At 46.3% G+C, this 6,115-nt stretch overlaps 1 long non-coding RNA gene across 1 annotated transcript; it reads left to right on the top strand.

Moving 5' to 3' along the window:
- Positions 1-3,960: 3,960 nt before the first annotated feature.
- On the top strand, positions 3,961-4,599 carry LOC308381927. Its single transcript, XR_013969040.1, has 3 exons — positions 3,961-4,100; positions 4,312-4,395; positions 4,519-4,599. It is a non-coding gene; the product is annotated as an uncharacterized lncRNA (long non-coding RNA).
- The last annotated feature ends 1,516 nt before the right edge of the window (positions 4,600-6,115 follow it).

Raw genomic sequence — 6,115 nt, 5'->3', positions numbered from 1 at the left:
GTCCTCGGAAACATTATGTTCACATCCTGGTGCCTGTGGAGGATGTAACTAGGGGTGTAGCTGCACATGGCCAGTCCGATGAAGGTGACCTATTCTCGGACACATTCTGTCACATCCTGGTGCCTGTGGAGGATGTAACTAGGGGTGTAGCTGCACATGGCCAGTCCGCTGAAGGTGCACTGTTCTCGGACACATTCTGTCACATCTTGGTGCCTGTGGAGGATGTTACTAGGGGTGCAGCTGCACATGGCCAGTCCGCTGAAGGTGACCTATTCTCGGACACATTCTGTCACATCCTGGTGCTTTTGGAGGATGTAACCAGGGGTGTAGCTGCTCATGGTGCTCTGTCCTCGGACACATTATGTTCACATCCTGGTGCCTGTGGAGGATGTAACTAGGGGTGTAGCTGCACATGGCCAGTCCGCTGAAGGTGACCTATTCTCGGACACATTCTGTCACATCCTGGTGCCTGTGGAGGATGTAACTAGGGGTGTAGCTGCACATGGTCAGTCCGCTGAAGGTGACCTATTCTCGGACACATTCTGTCACATCCTGGTGCCTGTGGAGGATGTTACTAGGGGTGCAGCTGCACATGGCCAGTCCGCTGAAGGTGACCTATTCTCGGACACATTCTGTCACATCCTGGTGCTTTTGGAGGATGTAACCAGGGGTGTAGCTGCTCAGGGCCAGTCCGCTGAAGGTGCACGGTTCTCGGACACATGTTCCTCAAATCCTGGTCCTCCTGGAGGATATAGAGGGGTCTAGAGGCTCATGGCATGTCCGCTGAAGGTGCAGTATTCTTGGACACCTTTGAGCAGGGTCCTACCCCTCTGGAGGTCTGAAAACTGTGGATTTTTTCTAAGTCCATTTTGGTTACCCATGGGTAGGGTTTTGGTTAACCATGGGTACGAAAAAGTTGGGGGTGGTGGCGGAGGCTCCACAAAATACCCTCCCGACCGAAAACGGTCAGTCCGACGACCATGCACCTTTCTTGGACACCTTCTGAAAACCCCCCTAAGGCCTGGAGGATCACAGAAAGAGGTTTTACCACCGGGTGACGGCGCAAAATCGAGAGCACCCTAAAAAAGTGGACTTAGGCTCAGAACGAAAAATAAAAAAAGTTCGACAAAGAGGTAGCTCAGCCTCTGAGTGTCCGATTTTCAAGCGGTTTGAAGCGGACTGTTGACCACACTCTCCTCCCTCTCCCGGAGGATATATAGTGGTCTAGAGGCTCAAGGCATGTCCGCTGAAGGTGACCTATTCTCGGACACATTCTGTCACATCCTGGTGCCTGTGGAGGATGTAACCAGGGGTGTAGCTGCTCAGGGCCAGTCCGCTGAAGGTGCACTGTTCTCGGACACATGTTCCTCAAATCCTGGTCCTCCTGGAGGATATAGAGGGGTCTAGAGGCTCATGGCATGTCCGCTGAAGGTGCAGTATTCTCGGACACCTTTGAGCAGGGTCCTACCCCTCTGGAGGTCTGAAAACTGTGGATTTTTTCTAAGTCCATTTTGGTTAACCATGGGTAGGGTTTTGGTTAACCATGGGTACGAAAAAGTTGAGGGTGGTGGCGAGGGCTCCACAAAATACCCTCCCGACCGAAAACGGTCAGTCCGACGACCATGCACCATTCTCGGACACCTTCTGAAAATCCCCCTAAGGCCTGGAGGATCACAGTAAGAGGTTTTGCCACCGGTGACGGCGCGAAATCGAGAGCACCCTAAAAAAGTGGACTTAGGCTCAGAACGAAAAATAAAAAAAGTTCCACGAGAGGTAACTCAGCCTCTGAGTGTCCGATTTTCAAGCGGTTTGAAGCGGACTGTTGACCACACTCTCCTCCCTCTCCTCTCCTATACCTTCTGACCGATTGGAAACCTTGACCCGCCAGGGGAGGCACCCTGTCTCACAGGTCCCACCTCCCCGCCACCGCGGTCAGCCTCCAGGCCGGGGACGGCGAGGGCTCTACGGAGCTCTCTGTCACCGCTCCGAACCCCTCTCTAGCGAGACTCAGACGCCCCGTCTACCCGAGCCGTCCGAAGCAGGTGGCCGCGGCGGGAAAGGCGATGTTGGCTCCGGCTACTCACCGCCCCAACCCCCCGGTCTGCCTTGAAACGCTATCTCCGAGTCCTCCCGGTACCCTCTCGCTCAGAGTTGGTCCACACCTCTCTGCATGCACAACACTCCCACGGGGGTGGCGGCTTCCCTTCGGGGAGGTCACCGCTCTGCACCGGTTGTCTACAGCTACCTGGTTGATCCTGCCAGTAACATATGCTTCTCTCAAAGATTAAGCCATGCAGGTCTAAGTGCACACGGCGTGACAGTGAAACTGCGAATGGCTCATTAAATCAGTTATGGTTCCTTTGATCGCTCCCACCCGTACTTGGATAACTGTGGCAATTCCAGAGCTAATACATGCAAACGAGCGCTGACTGGCTCCCCTCACGGGGGGCTGCGGATGCGTGCATTTATCAGATCCAAAAACCCATCCGGGGGCTTCGGTCCCCAGTCCGCTTTGGTGACTCTAGATAACCTCGGGCAGATCGCGCGCCCTCGGCGGCGGCGACGTGTCTTTCGAATGTCTGCCCTATCAACTTTCGATGGTACTTTCGGCGCCTACCATGGTGACCACGGGTAACGGGGAATCAGGGTTCGATTCCGGAGAGGGAGCCTGAGAAACGGCTACCACATCCAAGGAAGGAAGCAGGCGCGCAAATTACCCATTACCGACACGGTGAGGTAGTGACGAAAAATAACAATACAGGTCTCTTTCGAGGCCCTGTAATTGGAATGAGCGTATCCTAAACCCATGGGTGAGGACCCATTGGAGGGCAAGTCTGGTGCCAGCAGCCGCGGTAATTCCAGCTCCAATAGCGTATTTTAAAGTTGCTGCAGTTAAAAAGCTCGTAGTTTGATGTCGGGAGTGGGCTGGTGGTCCGCCGCGAGGCGTGCTACCGTCTGTCCCGTACCCCTGTCTCCCAGCGCTCCCCGCACTGCAAAAAATGCTTTTCTAACCTAGTGTTATTACTCTTATATTAAGATGAAAAATCTAGTTGGTCTTGTTTCTAGCTAAATTGTACTTACCTAGTGCTTTCTTGGTAAGTTTATTTTTACCTATTTCAAGCAAATATTACTTGGGCTGTCTTGATAAGCACATTTGCACTTAATTTGAGTTCTTTTAAACTAGATTTGAGTACTAGATCTTAAAATAATTCACTTTAAGTGTGGGAGTCTTATTTTAAGTTGAAAACGTTTAATTTCAAGCATAAATTTGCTTGTTTTTTTCTTAACGGATTAAAGGTCATAATTCAAGTTATTTTCAAATAGATATGAGTTTTAACAACCACTTAATTGCACCATGTAGTTCAAGTGACCTAAATCACTTAAAAAACACAGTCAAATATACTTGAGATACATGTGGATTACCACTGAGCACAAGATGCTCAGTCAGAAGTGTCGTCATAAACCACAAGTTTTCCTCAAACTTGGTGGCACGATCGGATTCACTCGAACACATCTCAAAACGTCTCTGAGGCTGCATGCCAGTGATGTGAACTGAAGCAAGTACAACAGCTGAAGAAAACATCGTGCCTTTCTACTTCAAAACCTAAAGGTAAGCTCACATAATTTAACTTCTGCCTACTTTGGTAATTCGTCAGCGATATTGAAAACCAAAATGTATCGTAAATGACCAAGACCTCTGGTTGAAGTTATAAACTTTTTAGCAAACAAAGCTAGCACAGTTGGCGTTAGCTAAGACGGCTAACCTAGCACATTAAATTCAATTGAAGCACATTTCGACTGAGCTAACGTATGTTTTTAACTAGTGCCAGGTAATACAATGTCAGAAAGTGTCCCTATTAGTCTTGTCTGTGAAAAGTAAGCAAGTTTAGAGGACTCATTTAGTGTGAATGTTGGTGATATAATAGCTAGTAGCTGCAGTTAGCTCTTAGCTGGCTAGCTACTCTATATTAAGGATCCCCCACACTGACAGAAGCTTTGACATGAAGTTCAAGATTTTTTTCTTTCTGAAAGAGTAAGAACCCTTTTCTTTAAATTACAGATGGAGCAATTGGACATGACAACACAGTAACTTCTGGAAGGTAAGTCTATAATAGTAGATATGATAGAAGATGGTTGTATAGATAAAGCCAAAGATTGTGGCTATACTGGCTATGCATGTTTTCCTGGTCATTATCGCCACATAGCCGATATGCTTCCACTCTTTTCCTTGAATCCTCAGTGCTCTTAAGTATCCATAGTTTCAGAGACATCATAAATATTGCTGATTCACTCTTACCCCTTTGTTTGCAGCTGCACAGATCATTGCCTTGTTGGAGGTTCTCCTAAAAATGTTCCCTTCCTCAGCCGTCCCTCCAAGAAAACTCAAGTCAGCAAGTGAGGCACTACACAATGTCCTTGAGGTGGGTTTTAGTGTCAGTACATAATGGTTTCATTTGTGAATTTCATGTGTTTGGTTTAACTTCATTCTGCCCCCCTCCCCCAATTTGTTGCTTCCAGCCATCTGAGGACCCCAATGTCTTCTTGCGTAAAAGGCCGCTTAGCAGTCCTGTCTTCATCATCGACTCCAACAATGTGCTTCCGCCGGTAAGCAATACCCCACTGACGACCTTGCCAAGGGACATGCTTCCGGAGTCCCTCATGATACTGATGGGATGTTGCTATGTGTGCCAGTTCACCTATTCCAAGTGAATTGCTACGCTATTGTCCATAATACAAACAGATGTACTGAAAGATTCTATTGACGAGAGTGAAAAGATGACAACATATAAAAAGGTGCTTGCTAACCGGCAAGAATTCATCCAAACCTAGTCTGTCTCTCCCTCTCCTCTTTGTCAACCTCTCTCTGTATGTCACTCTTTTCTATGCCCCACCCCCCCTCTATCTCTTTCTCTATATGTCTGGAGGTCAGGACAGCACACAGTAACACAATGTCCAATGTATTTCCAGCTAAATTTGTTAATGATTTGTTGGCTGTTGGATGATTTCCGACTGTTTGATGTGTTGCTGAATTGTTATCGTATATGTTAGATGTCAATGTACCTTATGTCTGACAGTTAACTAAAATCATTATGTGTAATATGTAATTAAGTACATTTAAGCATTCTGATGCTTAATATTGTTCATTATTGTCAATACCTGTTATTGGTTTTCTTCATTAACAGGGTAATAAAACAGTGATAAATAATATGTTGTGAAATGTTTCCATGATTTTAAGAGCTATTGGTCTGATTTGAAGTAACTTAAAGCTTTAGACGTACTCCAGGTTTGAGTGATGACAGACTTCTTTGGAAGTTACTATATGATTTGAAATCAGTGTTGTCAGTCTAAATTTTACTCTTATTTTAAGATTTTGTGGTCTTATGTAGAAGCCTGAATTGTTTCTTATTTCAAGTACTAATGCCTCAGAAGATCACTAGATTTGAGTGACATTAGGCTTATTTTGAGGTAACTGCATGGGTTGAAATAAGTAGAATTAGTCTTATTTCAGGACATTCTGTGCTTGAATTGTCTCTTATTTCAAGTACTAATGCCTCAGAAGTTCACTAGATTTGAGTGAAATCAGGCTTATTTTGAGGTAACTACATGTCTTGAAATGAGTGGAAGTAGTCTTATTTCAGGACATTCTGTGCTTTTGGAGTAATGGTCTTATTTTAAGAAATCTTAACAAGCCAAATTTGCTCAACGCACTGGCAGCCAAATTTGCTTGTTTTAATCAAAATCCTGCTTAAATATGTAATTATTTGTCTTAAATCTAGAGGGGCATTTTTTGCAGTGCGGATGCCCTTAACTGGGTGTCCGACGGGGCCCGGAGCGTTTACTTTGAAAAAATTAGAGTGTTCAAAGCAGGCCGCAGCACGCCTGAATACCGCAGCTAGGAATAATGGAATAGGACTCCGGTTCTATTTTGTGGGTTTTCGGAACCAGGGCCATGATTAAGAGGGACGGCCAGGGGCATTCGTATTGCGCCGCTAGAGGTGAAATTCTTGGACCGGCGCAAGACGGACGAAAGCGAAATCATTTGCCAAGAATGTTTTCATTAATCAAGAACGAAAGTCGGAGGTTCGAAGACGATCACATACCGTCGTAGTTCCGA

The sequence above is a fragment of the Sprattus sprattus genome (genome assembly GCF_963457725.1).
Source record: "Sprattus sprattus genome assembly, chromosome: 20".
NCBI classification, from domain to species: domain Eukaryota; kingdom Metazoa; phylum Chordata; class Actinopteri; order Clupeiformes; family Clupeidae; genus Sprattus; species Sprattus sprattus.
This window is presented reverse-complemented; position numbering and strand designations above follow the sequence as displayed.